Source organism: Dasypus novemcinctus, chromosome 18 (assembly GCF_030445035.2).
Source record: "Dasypus novemcinctus isolate mDasNov1 chromosome 18, mDasNov1.1.hap2, whole genome shotgun sequence".
Taxonomy (NCBI): domain Eukaryota; kingdom Metazoa; phylum Chordata; class Mammalia; order Cingulata; family Dasypodidae; genus Dasypus; species Dasypus novemcinctus.
The window spans coordinates 12450322-12467990 of NC_080690.1; positions in this window are offsets into that span (position 1 = coordinate 12450322).

A 17669-nucleotide genomic window follows, 5' to 3' on the forward strand; every position below is an offset into this window, starting at 1 on the left:
CATTCCCACCAACAGGAATAAGCATTCCTATTTCTCCACATCCTCACCAACATTTACAGCTTTCCAAATTTTTAATAACAGCCAATCTACTAGATATGAAATGATATCTCATTGGAGTTTTGATTTGTATTTCCCTTATTGCTAGTGTTTCTTTACCATTTATATTTCTTCTTTGGACAACTGTCTTTTCAAGTCTTTGCCCCATTTTTTAATTGGATAGTTTGTCTTTTTATTGTTGAGTTTATGATCTCTTTATATATCATGGATATTAAACCCTTATTAGATATATGATTGCCAAATATTTTCTCCCATTGAGTTGGCTGCCTTTTCATGCAAAAGTATTCAATTTTGAGGAGGTTCAATTTATCTATTTGTGTGTGTGTGTGTGTGTGCTTGTGCTTTGGGTGTAAGGTTTAAGAAACTACCACCTACCACAAGATCTTGAAGATGTTTTCCTACATTTTCTTCTAGGAGTTTTATGGTTATTTCTTTCCTGTTTAGGCCCTTGATCAATTTTCAGTTAATTTTTGTGTAAGGTGTGAGATAGGGATCCTCTTTCTTTCTTTTGGATATGGCTATCCAGTTCTTCCAGCACCATTTGTTGAAGAGCCTGTTCTGGTCCAGCTGGGTGGGCTTCACAGCCTTGTTAAAAAATCACTTGACTGTAGATGTGAGGGTCTGAGTTCTAAGTTAGGTTCCATTGGTCAATCTATCTGTCTTTATGCCAGTACAATGCTGTTGTTGTTTTTATCACTGTAGCTAAGTAATAGGCTTTCAAGTCAGGAAGAGAGAGTTCTGCAACTTCGTTTTTCTTTTTCAAGACTTTTTTTGCTATTCGGGGCTCTTTACCCATCCACATAAATTTATTACTGGCTTTTCTATTTCTGCAAAAAGGTCTGCTGAGATTTTTTACTGGGGTTGTACTGAATCTGTAAATAAATTTTCATAGAATTGACATCTTAGCAATATTTTGTCTTCCAGTCCATCAACACAGAATGTCCTTCCATCTATTTAAGTCTTCTTTGGTCTCTTTTAGCAATGTTTTGAAGTTTTCTGAACACAGTCCTTTATGTCCTTGCTTAAGTTTATTCCTAAGTATTTCATTGTTTTAGTCTATTGTAAATGGAAGTTTCTTATTTCCTTCTCAGATTGCACATCATTAGTAAATCGAAATGCTATGATTTTTCCATATTAATCTTGTATCCCGCCACTTTGCTGAACTTGACTATTAGTTCTAGTAGCTTTGTTGTGGTTTTTTCAGGAGATTCTAAATATAGCATCATATCATCAGCAAATAGTGAAAGTTTTACTTCTTCCTTTCCCATTTGGTTGCCTTTTATTTCTTTTCCTAGCCTATTGCTCTAGCTAGACCTTCTAGCACAATATTGAATAACAATGGTGACAGTGGGAATCCTTGTTCCAGATCTCAGTGGGAAAGCTTTCTATCTTTCACTGTTGAGTACAATGCTAGCCGTAGGTTTTCATACATGCATTTTACCATATTGAGAAAGCGTCCTTCTATTCCTAACTTTTGGAGTGTTTTTATCAAGAAAGGGTGCTGTATTTTGTCAAACGCCTTTTCTTCATCAATCAAAAGGAGCATGTGATTTTTCTTCAATTCATCAACATGGTTTATTACACCCAGTGATTTTCCTGTGTTGAACTACTCTTGTATATGTGGGATAAAACCCACTTGATTGTGGCACATAATTCTTTTAAAGTGCTTTTGGATTCAGTTTCCAAGTATTTTGCTGAGGATTTTTGCATCTATATTCACTAGAGATACTGGTTTGTAATTTCCTTTTTTTTGTAGTACCTTTATCTGGTTTTGGTATTAGGATGATGTTGGCTTCATAGATTGAGTTTAGTAGCACTCTTTTCTGTTCAATTTTTTGGAACAGTTTGAGCAAGATTGGTATTAGATCATCTTTGAATGGTAGAATTCACCTGTGAAGACTTCTGGTCCTGGGCTTTTCATCTTTGAAGGGTTTTTTTTTTTCTTTGAGGTACAAAAAAACAAATAGTAGTTGAGCACCAGCTTCCCACACACAAGGTCCCAGTTTCATACAAGGTCCCAGGGATTGAAACGGGACTGTGTATATGGGAAGCTGGTGCTCAACTACTGAGCTACATTGGCCCCTGTGAGTTGGCTACCTTGCCCGTTTTTTGCTTGTTGTTGTTTCTGTTAAGAGGCATCAGGAACCAAAACAGGGACCTCCCATAGAAGAAGCAGATGCTCAACCACTTGAACCACATCTGCTCCCTATCTTTGGGAGGTGTTAAATGACTGTTTCAATCTCTTCATTTGTGAATTGTTTGTTGAGGTCTTCTATTTCTTCTAGGGTCAGTGAGGGTGGTTCCTATGTTTCTAGGAATTTGTCCATCTCATCTATATTGTCTAGTTTTTTGGCATACAGTTGTTTATAGTATCTTCTTACAATCTCTCATATTTATGCAGAGTCGGTGGTAATGTCCCCCCTCTCATTTATAATTTTATTTGCATCTTCTTTCCTTTTTTCTTTGTCAGTCTAGCTAAAGGGTTGTTGATTATGTTGATCTTGTCAAAGAACCAACTTTTGGTTTCATTGAATATGCTGTTGTTGTTGTTTTTGTTCTCAATTTCATTTATTTCTGCTCTGATCTTTACTACTTCTTTCCTATAGCTTGGTTTGGAATTAGTTTGCTGTTCTTTTTCTAGTTCCACTAGTTGTGCAGCTAGATCTTCAGTTTTAACTCTTTCTTTTTTAATGTAAGCATTGAGGGTTATAAATTTCCCTCTCAGGAGTGCCTTTGTGGTGTCCCTTAGGTTTTGATATGTTGTGTTCTTCTTTTCATTGGTCTCATGATATATGCTGAATTCTCTTGCAGTTTCTTCTTTGACCCACTGATAATTTAAGTGTGTTGTTTAATCTCCATATATTTATGAATTTTCCATTTTTCCACCCATTATTGAGTTCCAGCTTCATTCCATTATGATCAGAGAAAGTGTTCTGTAGAATTTCATTCTTTTTAAATTTGAGACTTGTCTTGTGACCCAACATATGGTCCATCTTGGAAAAGGATCCATGGGCACTTGAAAAGAATATATATCCTGCTGTTTGGGGGTGCAGTGCTCTATAGATGTCTGCTGGGTCTAGTTCATTTATCATAGTATTCAAGCTCGCTATTTCTTTATTTATCCTCTGTCCAAATATTCTATCTAATATTGAGAGTGGTATATTAAATTCTCCAACAATTATTCCTCCCTTCAGTTTTGCCAGTGTGTGCCTCATGTATCTAAGGGCACTCAGGTTAGGTGTATAAATATTTAGCATAGTTATTTCTTCTTGATGAATTGCCCCTTTTATTAATATATAACGATCTTCTCCATCTCTTATAATGGTTTCACATTTAAAATCTATTTTGTCCAATATTAGTATCACTACTCCAGCTCTTTTTTGTTTACTATTTGCATGGAATATCTTTTTCCAACCTTTCATTTTCAATCTGGTTGTATCCTTATGTATGAGGTAGGTCTCTTGCAGACAATACATAGATGGCTCATATTTTTTTATTATCCATTCTATTAGTCTATGTCTTTTGATTGGGAAGTTCAAGCCATTAACATTCTATGTTATTACAGTCAAGGCATTATATACTTCATCCATTTTGTCCTTTGACTTTCTGTTGTCATATCTTACTGTTGCCTTTTTACCCTTTAATTTACCCTTCCTAATAATCTTTATTTCTATAGTCTTCTCCAAGTCTCTAGCCCTTGTTTTTTCATTTCGGGCTGCAGCACTTCCTTTAGTATCTCTTGTAATTCTGTTTTATTGATAATATACTCTACCAGATCTTGTCTGTGAAGACTTTGAATGCACCCTCATTTTTTAAAGACAGCTTTGTTGGATACAGAATTCTTGGCTGGCAGTTTTTCTCTTTCAGTACCTTAAATACAAGATACTACTTCCTTCTCTCCTCCATGGTTTCTGATGAGAAGTCAGCACTTAATCTTACTGAGGTTCTCTTGTATGTAACACTTTGCTTTTCTCTTGCAGCTTTCAAAATCCTCTTTTTATCTCTGACTCTTGCTATTCTGAATAGTAGGTGTCTCAGGGTAGGTCTATTTGGATTTATTCTGTTTGGGGTGCTTTGTCCTTCTTGGTTATTGATATTTATGTCTTTCATAAGGGTTGGGAAATTTTTGGTTATTATTTCCTCAAATATTCTTTCTGCCTCTTTTCCATTCTTTTCTCCTTCTGGGAGACTGATAACGCATATATTTGTGTTTTGCATTGTCTTTCAATTCCCTGAGAACCTGTTCCATTTTTTCCATTCTCTTCTCTTTCTGTTCTCCTATCTTTTCCAGTTCAGATGTTCTATCTTTGAAATCACTAAATCTGTCTTCAAAAAAATTCAAATCTGCTCTTCTGTGCCTCTAATTAATGTATTTAAGCTATCATGCCTTTCATTTCCATAAGCTGTTACTTTTCTTTGCAGACTTTTCAAATTGCTCTTTATGCTTACCCAGTGTATTCTTAATATCCTTTATCCCTTTAGCCATATTTTCTTTCAATTCTTTGGATTGGTTTAGGAGAGTTGAATGATTATCATTGATTGATCCTCTTAAATCCAATATCTCTTCAGGATATTTGGTTTGTTCCTTTGGCTGGGCCATCTTTTCCTATTTCCTAGTATGGCTTGTAATTTTTTGCTGGTGTCTAGACATCTGAATATGTTTGGTGAATTTACTCTGTTGGCCAATTTCTCTCTCTTGCCTATTGTGTTTTTTTCAAGCTCTTCTTTGATATTTGGTTCAATTTATTCTAATTCTTTAAAATTGTCCAGCATAAGTTATTAAAAATTTTCCAGGGACTCACTAATCTGGTATAGATTTTCTCCCATGAGTTAGAGTACAGAAAGCCAAATCAGTTTTTGTCCATGCAATTTCCAGACCAGCCAGCAGATGGTGCATGTTGGTGCATCTTTCCACAGAGAGGAAATCTCCATTTTCCTGTGTTTGGGTCTGTCCAGAGCTGAGATTCAAAGTGGGCTCTGCTGGCCAAATTCATTGAAGAAATGCCCCCCAACTCCCCCCTCCCTTCTCCCTTGTAACAATTGACAGGGAGAAAGATGCCTGTCCCCCTTTCAGTCAGCTGCAGTGAGTTAGGAGTTTAACCCCAGCTTAATATCTTTGCAGTAGGGTAGGGGAAGCCTTCCAGGCCACCAAGGGGGGTTGGTAACCCATGTTTGTTGTTTCGGGTTCTTTGTATCTCTGTCTGTCACCCTCCTGGGAATTGTAAAGTACTGTCCTGGTCTGCTTACCCCCAAAGCTGGTCCCTTGGCCAGCTCTTGGCTCTTTCTCCAGTGTTTACATGAGGAAGTTTAGCCTTGCCTGCCTAATCTGACAGCATCTTTCCACAATTCTCCTATCCTCACTCTTTGCAAAGTGAGTTTTGCAGCTCTTTTCCTGAGGGTTGGAGTTATTTCCCCATTTCCAGGACTGGACTGACCTAATGGATTGTATTAGCCAGGAGAACTCAGAGGAAGCAATGTTGTGCCCATGCTTGGCCTAGAATTCAGGAAGCCTTGCTCATTTGGTACTGTCTCTCAGAACCCTGTGGCCCCCTGGAGAAAGACCTTGAATTAGCCTGCTGGAGATGAATCTACAAGGAGAAGAACCAGGCCCCAGGCTATACCTAGACAACCCCCAGAAGCAGAGTTGCTGAGTTGGAAACGAATATCTGTCCAGCCAAAACCAGTGAACTGGACAACTAGGCCATGAGCTTCGTGAGCAATAAATTGTTGTTTAAAAACTGCTAAGTTTTGGGGTGCTTTGTTACATAGCAGCAGACTTCTGGCATAGAAACTATTCCCTGGAACTTGGATGCTGCCCTAGCAAAAACCTAAAATATGTGGCATTGTGAAACAGCTGGGATATTGGGGACCAAAACTTTACTAAATGTTGAAAAAAATGATGACACATGTTTTATAGAAGCAACTGACAACACTGTTACCTGTGGTGGCTGAAAAATAAAAACAGTGCACCTAATAAATTGTAGGTCATGGCAAGTTGTTTCCCAGGTAGAAATCTGTTACCTGAATATGACAAGGTGCTGCAAGAGTGAGAGGCACTCAAAATGCATCGAGCACATCTGAATGAAAACCAGTTCTTAGTTACAGATTCTAATTTTGGTCAATCACAGGTGACATGCCTTGTGAGGGACCTGTAAATGATCAAATTGACTGTGTTTGGTTTAATTTCGACAGCTCATCAATCACTTTTGCTGACTGAGTGATTAAGCAATCATTTCATTTTACACTCCAATCTTTTTATAATTACCCACGAAAACAGCCAAATTTATTTAACATGCTTTCTTGTTTCACATAATTTTATGACTCTTTATACTTTAGCCTTGAAACTGAATTTTCAATTTATACTATTTTATTTTTGTGCGAGGTTGGTCTGCTTATTCCTTTCACAAAATTCATCAGTGTTTTTATTGGTGTTGCTTATTTGTATGTTTTTTGCCTATTTGCCCAGTGATTTCACTTGTTTGGACATCTAAATGCATCGGCACAAGAAGCTTTTCTGTTGCCTGCATGTGGAAGTATACCAAATTACTCCTAAATTGTCCCAAACTTGTCTTGTACTAGAGGAATTTTAAAGAAAATGCAGGCTCAAGTGTTATTTCATATGCAGTCAGCACTGTTAAATTAGGTAGGTATTGTAGAATTCAAATAGCCATCTCTCAATGATAAGTAAAAATAACAGTTTAGGCTAAGGATGGTAAAGAAAAACAACAGTGAATGTAAAGTTTCCAAATCTTTTTACCTATTTGCACGTATCTCTGTTGCCCACAGATTTTCTGTATATTATACAACAGCATACTAGAGAAATGACTTTTGGGGGCATCCTCATCTGTATAATGTATAACTGCCTTTCAAATCTTAAAAAATATTTGGGTGCACAGTTAGGAGAAAATAGTTTATATATTTAAATAGATGAGCTGAGTCTACTTTAAACTCTGATAAAAACATAATTATGTTTTTGTTTACCTAAGGCCAAGAGGTAGTATTTCTGAGAATAATGGACTCATGTCTAGGTCGATGGATTTCATTCTGTATACATTCACTTCAAATGTTTAGGATCAAAGATATTTCTGACTCTTTTAAGAAATGAAACTGATTTGCCTTGATGACACCTTCCTGTTTCAAACTTGTATATTTTTGAAAGGGGATGTTTAAAACATCTTAATATTAATGTCCATATTCAGTTTTTGTTTGCTGATAAAAAGCCAATAATCCAAACTGGCAAGCTATTTTTCTCAAACATGCAATAGATGTGCTAGAGAAGGCTGGGATTTTATTTAGAGGTAAAATGTTTTTGTACAATAATTGTTTTGGTTGCTTGTAAATAATGGTAAATATTGCCCCATCCTTTAGAACAGTGTCTCATTTAGAACAGTGTCTGGCATGCAGTGTGTACCTAATAAATATTTGCTGAATGAATGAATACAAGGAACTTCCAATCTTGCAAAGAAAATGAATGAACTCTCAAGGACATACAGCAACATTAAGCATAATAACAATAAAGGAACAGTGCTAGGAATGGTGCTTGGGACCCTGGGGCTACGGGGAGCCTGGGGCTACGGGGAGCCTGGGTTCTAGTCATGCATTCATCAAAATCACTGACTTTGGACAAGTCACTTCACTTACCTGAGCCTCAGATTCCTCATTTGTATTAGGCAGATCAAACTTTAATGTGAGACTATTCTATTTTTGGTATAATATACCTCGTTACAAATATGATTCTTGTCAGATTTTATTTTTAATGCCGACAATCATTTAATACTTTATTGGATTCTTTTTTCCTATTTACTTCCTTATTCTTTAATATGACAAATCTGGCCTGAAAGTCATGTTCTGTCTAATATATATGCCAGGTATTTAGTCCTAGAAAAATCCTTTCAAATGATTCTTTTCATCTATTTAATTTACATAATGACTGATATTCTGATACACAGCCTGAATTGTTTAAGTTCCCACATTACAATGGTGACAAAGCCAAGATATTTAATTTTCTGTAAAGAGGAGCTTTTTCTATTCCTCTGCTCCAGCCCAGCAGAACCAATTTGGTTATTTAAGGATTTAATTCACACCTTGCCTTCTTCTGTGCTACCATTTGCATTTGTTTACAATATGTTGGCAGACATATTACCTTTCAATCAACAATTACCAACCTAGCAGAAAGTGCCAAAAACACTTTAAGGGTATAGTATGGTTCTAATCAGTGATAATTTATTTTTAAAATAGTATCACAATCACCAGAGAAACTGTCAATAAACAGTTTTTCAGCATCTAATCTTGAATACCAACCATGTGATTTTAAAATGTTTTACTATAGCAAAAATGTACTCTTAAAATCATTAATTTGGTACATTTTACTAATAGGAAATCAAAGAATAAATTATTTTTTTTGAAAATTAGAATTTTTCTCTCACACCTTCTCTCTTCAACAATATATATTCCTTTGAGCTATGGTGATATGGGATCTAAATCCAAGAAACACATCCAGTGCTTTTATTAATATTAATATACTTTGTACATTTTTCCTTGGTAATGGAAGTATATTACTGTTCCACACTTAAAATGTTTACCAATGGTGGCTATTTTCATAAATCCACAGCTAAACACCATGGGGGATGTTACTTTAGTTTCTAATCATGAGCTGAATCTGTCAAAGAAAATGATGAGCAGCAGTTGGTAGCAAACATTATTTGCCACACTTGGTAGATTTTCTGACATGCTGCCTTTTGATTGCAAGGAGGATTCACACAATTCTTAGAACCAATAAAAAGAGCTCAAGTAGTCCTAACCAGAACTCTGCAACATCTGTGAACCATTTAAAAAAAGCCATCATATTTCCCAGCTAGTGATGGTATTATTAGAACTAGAAATTGTCTATTACTATGTGTGGTGGACTGAAATGTGCACCCCAGTTTGGACATACTTGTGGTCCACATTCCAGTGGGGATGGACTCATTGTAAACATCATCTCTTCAAGAAGTTACTTCAGTTAAGGCATGACCCCACTGAATCAGGTTGGGTTTTAATTCAGATCTCTGGAGTCTTTCTAGGTAGAGTGAAAGTCAGACAGAGAAGGAAGCCAGGAGAGGTGTTTGTGAGCATTGCCATGTGACAGAAAAGCCAAGGACCAAGGATCATGAGCAGTCAGCCCCAGAACACCACAGTCTTTGATGAAAAAACATCACTTTGCTGATGCCTTGATTTTGAACTTCACCAACCCTCAAAACCAGAAGCCAATAAATTCCCATTATTTAAGCTAACCCAATTACATGGTATTTGTTTTAGCAGATAGGGAACTAAAACACTATGGGACAACTAAAACATTGGGAATTTTACTTTCAAAAAAATTTAAGGAAGCAGATGTGGCTCAAGCGATTGGGCTCCTGTCTACCATATGAAGGGCCCCAGGTTCAATTCCTGGGATCTCCTGGTGAAAAGCAAGCTGGCCTGTGTGACGTGGGAAGCTGGCACAACAACATAATGCAACAGAAAGAGACACAGAGGAGAGAGAGTGAGAGACACAACCAGAGAGCTAAAGTGACTCAAGTGATTGAGTGCCTCTCTCTCATATCAGAAGGTTCCAGGATTGGTTCCCCGTGCCTCCCAAAGACAAGACAAGAAGAGAAGAAAAGCAGAGGCAGAAGAATGCTCAGTGAATGGACACAAAGAGCAGAAAGTACGTACAAGTTGAGGGGGAGGGAGGAGTAAATAAATCTTTTTTTAAAAATTGGGGCTTAACCTCTGTGTTTTATTCAGAAATTAAACATGTCCTATATTTCAGTTTAACCTCAGCTCAATAATAAGCAGTAAACCACTTACTAAAGCAATTGATCAATTTGATTGAACGTGGCTCAGAGTGGCATCACTGTTGACACATGAAATAAAAGATAAAGATGATTAATAGGTCATTAAATTTGACTTTGGTTATAAACCCAAGCCCTAAATATTCTGCAGTCACCTGAAATCTTTGGTTATGTATCTTTCATCATTTCTACCCCACTGTTTCAGCTCACATCATTCTTTCTGTTCTCTGAGTCTTAAAGCAATTACACTCAGTACTTTAGTTTTTAATTATGTGCTGCATTGCCGTTGCAGAACAGAATTTTAGTGCTTGAAAGAATCTTGCTAATTCTCTAACCTAACTTCCTTAACCAACAGAAAGTGACCTAGAAATGGTGACTATTACAAAATCATACTGTTAATATACAGAAGAAAGAAACTAGACTAATCAAGGAATCTGCAATTCTTTGGTGTACTCTCCTCTTCCCAACCAAATTATAAGGTCTGTGCACACCTGGCAGAAAACTGCACATAATACAGATATTTGGTGAATACTTTGGTTGATTCTCCTTTGTCTTAGAGTATGTAAAAGTTGCAAGAGCTACAAAAGGTCATTTCAGAAATATTACCTTTGTCATAAGATCCTGTTGCAACTAAGTGCAATTAGAACTCAGATTTTGGTTTCCAATAAAAGGAAGCTGCACTCTTTGGAGAAATGCTGATTCTAGGACTGGGAATGGAAACATGCAAGGTGAGCCTGGAGTATGTTGTAGTGCCAGAAAGGAAGAAAGTACAAAGGAAGGGGCAGGGAGGAGACTACTTTGGTGGGTACATAAAAGGGGCACAAGAGCCAATCGAAACAGTTCCCAATGCTCAAAGACAGGATGATGTGAGTAATAAAGTAGTTAGATTATATAAAATATTGGATCATTATCCAAAGTATAAAATAAATATCCATGAGTCCCAACTGATGCACACATTTGATTGAGTAAATAAATGAATAGGAGAAGTGAGAAATCTGTGCAGAAGAATTTCAAGTAATTGATTAGATACTCTGTCCTCAAGAAATCAGAGCATAACCCCCCACTCCTTAAATATGGAATTTTGTGTTTCATTCCAAAGTTCACATAATGATTTCCTTCCGAAGAATACAGTATGCAAAGTGTGAATTTGGAATAACTGTACAATGGACAAACCTGGCAAACACAACTTCAGCCAAGTGATCAGGGTCAATGTCAACAGTGGTAAGTCATGTTGATAGTACATACCTGTGGTATGATGTAATAAAAAGGGCACTTTATCTGTTGTATTCCTCCCCACAACCCATACAATCAGTCTAAACACATGGAAACCGTGAAGAAAATTGCACTAGAAGGACATTCTACAAAATCCCTTACCAGACCTACTCAACAGTGTCAAGGTCATGTAAAACAAGGAAAGTCTGAGAAACTGTCACACCAAAAGGAGCCCAAACAGACATGAGTAATGTGATATCCTGGTAGGATCCTTGAGAAGAAAAAGGACATAAGGTAAAAATGAAGGAAATCTGAAAAAAGTGTGAACTCTAGATAATTGTAATATCTCAATATTGGCTCAGTAAATGTAAGAAATGCACCATGCTGTTATAAAATGTTAATAGTAGGGGAAACTGGGCACAGGATATATGAAAATAACGCTCCGTACTCTCCTCACAATTTTTCTGTATGTGTGAGCCTATTGTTCTAAACTAAAACATTTAAAAATGGCAAAATATTTGAACAATTCACAAAATAAGATATGCAAATTGCTATTAAGTATATGAAACAATGCTTAACCTCATCAATCAGAGATATACAAGTTAAAAATCTCAAAGAAATACCATTATATCTGACAAAACCAAAGGATGGTTAGTATATGTTGCAATTGTAATGCCCGTGTATTTCTGCTCATGATGTAAACTTTTTTAATACAATCACTTAGGAAAATGGTTTGTGAGTTTCTTAAATACTCAAACATACACTTTCCTTAAGACCCATAAATGCAACTCGTAGATATTTACCCAAGATAAATGAAACCATATGTCCATGCAAAAAAATTGTATACATACGTTCATAGCAGGTTTAATAAGAGCCCAAATCTGGAAATTATAAGAAGTCTCTTAAAAATAAATTGTAAAGGAGGCGACGGACTTGGCCCAGTGGTTAGAGCATCCATCTACCACATGGGAGGTCCACGGTTGAAACCCCGGGCCTCCTTGACCTGTGTGGAGCTGGCCCATGCGCAGTGCTGATGCGCACAAGAAGTGCCATGCCTTGTAGGGGTGTCGCCCACGTGGGGGAGCCCCATGCGCAAGGAGTGTATGCCGTAAGGAGAGCTGCCTAGCCCGAAAGAAAGTGCAGCCTGCCCAGGAATGGTGCTGCACACACGGAGAGCTGACACAACAAGATGACACAACAAAAAAGAAACACAGATTTCCGTGCCGCTGACAACACCAGAAGTGGACAAAGAAGACGCAGCAAATAAGACACAGAGAACAGACAACCGGGGTGGGTGGGGGAAGGGGAGAGAAATAAATAAATAAATAGATCTTTTAAAAAAAGTAAATTGTATCCAAGATTGAGTGATTTTTACATATTTTTCTGGAAATTTTGCTTTATATATTACCTTCAGAAAATTAAGATAAACAAAATTAGAAATATGAGACTCTCATGTTTTATGGTGGTTTTATTTATTTACATCTGCTCAAGGATAACCAATTTTTAAAAAAATAATATCTCCTTAAAGGTTTCCACTCTAATTCTAATCATCCAGCCATGCTCAATGACAGTAAGCTGACTTCCTTAAAATCAAGAAAAGTACAATCCCTTTTCAATATGCTCTTCAGCTCTACGGGGTTCTGGTCACGTCTATTTCAAAGACAGCTCCTTGTGATTTTTTCTGTCTGACATATGAATGACTTTCTAAGTCAGGAAATTCTTTGCACTGATGGAAAATGGTTAGATGCTTGGTAATGCATTATTTTTATTTATTCAATGTGTTATTTTAAATTATTTTATATATTAGATCAAATATTGCTTTTGTTCCTCTTTGATTCTATACAAATTAAGATACTGAATTTAGTTTCTAATAACAATATAATATTTACAATCGTGGCTCTTTTATAGTTACTCTATAGCATTTATATAAACATTTACATAAAAAGTGAAAATTATATAGAATTATTCAGAATTCTAAAATTATATAGAATTATTTTTGTTTTGGTAAAGCGAAGCACATAAGTAATGGATTAATATTTCATCTTCTTTCAAACCAAAACTGTTGCCTATGGACATATGTTTTCATAATGCTTGAGTAAAATAAAATTATAGTTAAACCCACTTATCAAATTTTAATTTAAAAAATAAGATTTCACCAAATTTATTTCTCTCATTAAAGATAATCCTCTCTTGTAGGCTTTATCTGAACTTAAATGATGTGCCATCTCTTTACTTTTCTGCTGACACTCTAATATTTCAATGGCTAATAATTTTGAGTCTGATTTAAGATTCTAGTTATTGGCAATGAAGATAATCCATGAGACCTGCTTCTTAAAGAGAACTGTTACTGGAAGACGTATTACTTTATTATTTAGATATTATTTATTGCATATTTCAAATGTTAAATGATTTGGAGTTCTGAATTACTTAAAAAAAAACACCTCCCCTTGTCCTACAGTCAAGCATGAGTAAATCACTTCTCAGCCGCATTGCAAAAAGAAAATAAAGGTTATAAGGGGCATTATAAAGGTATTTGCTAGAATAAGTTCTAGACTATGCCACTTATGAGGATAGCCTGTAAATGAACTACTTTTATACCAGTGTAGTTTTCATGATTTGGAACTCTCAGGATTTCCTCAGGAACAATGACACAATCTCTAAATAACAGAGCCAAAGCAAGAGAAAAATGTGTCAATCCAGGTGAATGAACTCCCACCTTCCATCTCCTCTCAAAGCCAGGAATACCACCCCTCTCCTAACATTTGAGCAAGACATTGCTCCAGGGTGTGTTTTTGATACCTCCCTATTTTCCTCTTGTCTAATCCAGCACCACGCTGACAATTTTAACTTCTAAACACCTCTAGAAAACGATCCACAACTCTGTAACCATAATCCATTTCCTAACTCACATTGCTCCCTCCCTTGGATTACTGCAAAAGTCTCTTTGTTTCCTACACTGGAAAGACCTTCTTACACTATAAATGCAACCGCCTTATCCACTTGCTAAACCATACACTAACTGCTCAATTGGTCCTGGGGTAAAGAACACATTTTTTATCAAGGTCTGCAAAGTCTTGCATGTTTTGTCTACAGTTTCTGTCCAGTCTCTCTATCTCCCCATTTTCTGTATTCACCAGACACATTGTAGTTTTCTCAATCGTGCGTCTGGGCCTTGCTCTCTCCTGCCACAGGGCTTTTGCACACATGATCCTCTGCCTAAAATTCCCTTACCACTCAAATCCCCTCTCACACATCCTCATCCCCCCTAGTTAATTCCTCTCCAGATGCCAGTTCTTCAGAGAAGTGACTCACAATTTCCTACAGCAGACCAGAGATCCTGTTTTAGGCTTTCATGGCATAATAACCACTTTATCATATCAACACACTATTGCTATATGTTTAATAATGTATAAATACACATTACACAATGTTATGTTGTGTTAAATACAATGTATATTCTGCTCAATATTTTATTCTGAGTAATAAACAGTGCAATAAATATTTGTTGGTGAATGGACAAATATAAAGCCCTACTTTGTTCCTGGCAGTGTGACTAGGCTGCTTTAAAAATAGCAGTAAACTTTGTGGAGACAGGCAGTTAATATATCTAAAAATATGAATGATAACTGAAGTTGAAGGTCTGCAGACATACTATGCTATTTGTACTAAGAAGAAGAATAAAACAAGGTAGGGGATAGAGAGGGGACATGAAACAGTTTCATATGGGCTGATCAGAGACAGTGTCTCTGAGGAAATGACATTGGAGAATCAACCTAAATGACACAGGAACAGACTTTCTGCTTTCTGGCCACATCAGGTAGGGACTTGCAGGCACATTGCCTTAGAACTTTGAATTTTATTCTGCATGTGATGAGACGTCATTGGAGAGTTGTTAGCAGGGGTGCGATGTGGTCTGACAATAAAAGTGATGTAGTGTGAATAAATAATAAAGGCTCACTCTGCTTGCTCCCTAGAGTACAGACGGTGTTATAGCAAAGGTAGAAGTGGGTTGACTGCTCAGTCGGTTACTGCAAAATGCAGGAGAGAGGTGTTTGGATTCTGGACAGGTTTTGAAGGCAGTGCTTTCAGGATTTGCTGGTGGAGTAGATGGGATTTAGGAAAGAGGACTGTACTGAGATAACGCCAAGGATTTGAGTCTGAGCTACTCTAGAGGAGAACTGCCATTTACTGAATCGGAGAGATGGAAAGAAGTATAGGTTTGCAGTGGGCAGGTTTGAAGAGGAAATCAAGGGTTACTGATAAATTACATTAATAGTTTTCTTCACAGGCAAAAGTACTTCAACATAGCATTTGAAGCTCATGAGTCAAAAATCATGCTTACAGGATTCTACATTGAATTCTTAATGTTGTACTGTAAAGAAATTAAATATTACTATTTAAGGGTAATTATTAATAATTTTTAAGTCTATAGTTGGCTTATATTGTCAGTACAGGGCAAGATACTAATTCCTTTTGGGCTAAGACCTATAGTTTTAAGTGATTGTAACAGACACAATACTTAATTTACTATCATTCTTGACTATGTTGATTTATTTTAAATAGATAGTACTTGTTGAGAATAGCCCCATCTAATACCTTACCAAATAATTACAATAACTCTGCACTGCCCTCTTCTACCCCCTAGTTAGTTTTCCTTTCTAACCCAACTTAAGGAAATAATCCCTGTTTCTTTAAACTCTGCTTGTTACAGCAATGTTAGGTTTACCTGTAAAATAAAGCTTAGAATTCTAAGTATGACACTTATATCCCCACATATTCTAGTCTTTAATGTACATTCAACTATTCCTTTTTACCATTTCCTTCTTTTTTGTTTTTTAGAGAAATGCCCACCATGTCCTCAGGGTGCCATGCACAATACCACCTTAAAGTTTTCACCAGAATCACCCATCGGTACTCTCTCAGGAATGTCTTTTCCTAGTTGTATCCCTGAAACCATGTCCTTACCTCCAAACTTCAGCCCCTTATCCTCAGTGAGACTATCCCCAAGTATTTTTCACCTTCCTCCTCTGAAACCCTGTAGCACTGATGATATGACCTATGAAATGTTATTGTGAAGATAGTTTGAGGAAAGGGATAAAGAGTTCCTTTTTAGACATGTTAGATTTGAAATGCTTGGAAACATGCTCACTGATTTTTCTAATTATTGTCCTTTAAATAAAGGGGAAATCAAGGTATTTTTCCTATTTCAGCCAGAGTTGTAGGTAGAAAAGAAAATCTCTTCCATGTTTATAAACATACGCATGCCCTCATATATTTTAGGGGTTTGAATCCATTATACCATTGTCACTGGGAAAATATAGATTGAGAAATAAATCTAAAGTTGTGTACAATTGGTATCACACCTGCTACACCTTGCAAAAGTTAGTAAGATATTTCAAAAGAAGAATCACTCCATCAACCCAGATCACAGAGAATTCTCCCAGATAGATCTACTAAGGGTCAGCTCATAATTCAGAATTACAAGGTATATGAGATAAAAAGGACATATTAGCAAGAGTTTCCAGAAAAAGAATGTCAGAATCAGAACCCAAGAACTTAGGAATTATTGGAAACAAAATATTTTTAAGTGTTTAACTATTTAAATAAATTAAAGAGGGGATCAATACATTAATTTAAATAAACATGAGAAGGGGTCAAAACCTTAAGAAAAGATAAAGCACCGTAGATATGGACTTAGGGTTATGGGTCCAAAAGTAAAGAACTGAGAAGGCTGCAATTCTTCACTTACAACAATTTAAAAAAACTAGACAAATTGAAAATCAAGGACTTCTCTTGGATTGAGGTCTCAGACCATGACCCCAAAATTTGGAGAGAAAGATGAATAGAGAAAATCATACCTGAGATCAACTTAACCAGAGCAGAATCTGCTGGAGCCATAAACTGGATTCTAATGGGGAAAAAAAGTCCAAGAGTAGATGGGTTATGGAAACAGAGAGATGGAAACTTTAAAAAAATAAACCTGAAAGGAAATTCTAGAAATCACAAGCATTTTGACAATGTTAAAAGAAAAACTTCAACAACCTTAAATTTAGGATCTCACAGCTTTTATTGATAAAATTATGAATCAGGCAGCATCCCATTCAGAAACTAGAAAGGAACTCCCGGAGGGATTATTTATTAGTCAGGGTTCTCTAGGGAAACAGAACCAATATCTGTAAGTAGTATGGGCTTTTATAAAATTCTCCCATGCGACTGTGGAGATGCACAAGTCCAAATTCTGCTGGGCAGGCTGCAGACCAGGTGCTCTAATGAAGGTCACTGAATTCCCCAGGAGAAACTGGCTATCTAAAGTAGAGATGTGGATTTTCTCTCTCTGATTGCTGAAATAACTTCTCTTTTTAAGACCTTCAACTGACTAATGATATGTCACTCATTGCTGATGGCAATCTCCTCAGTTGATTGTAGATGTAATCAGCCATATATGCAATCAATTCATTGATAATTAAAATCCATGAGGTGCCATTGTATTACAATTAGCCCAGTGCTTGCTTGACCAAACAACTGGACACCATTACCTGGCTGAGTTGACACATTAATCTAACCATCACAGTTCATCCCTTGTCA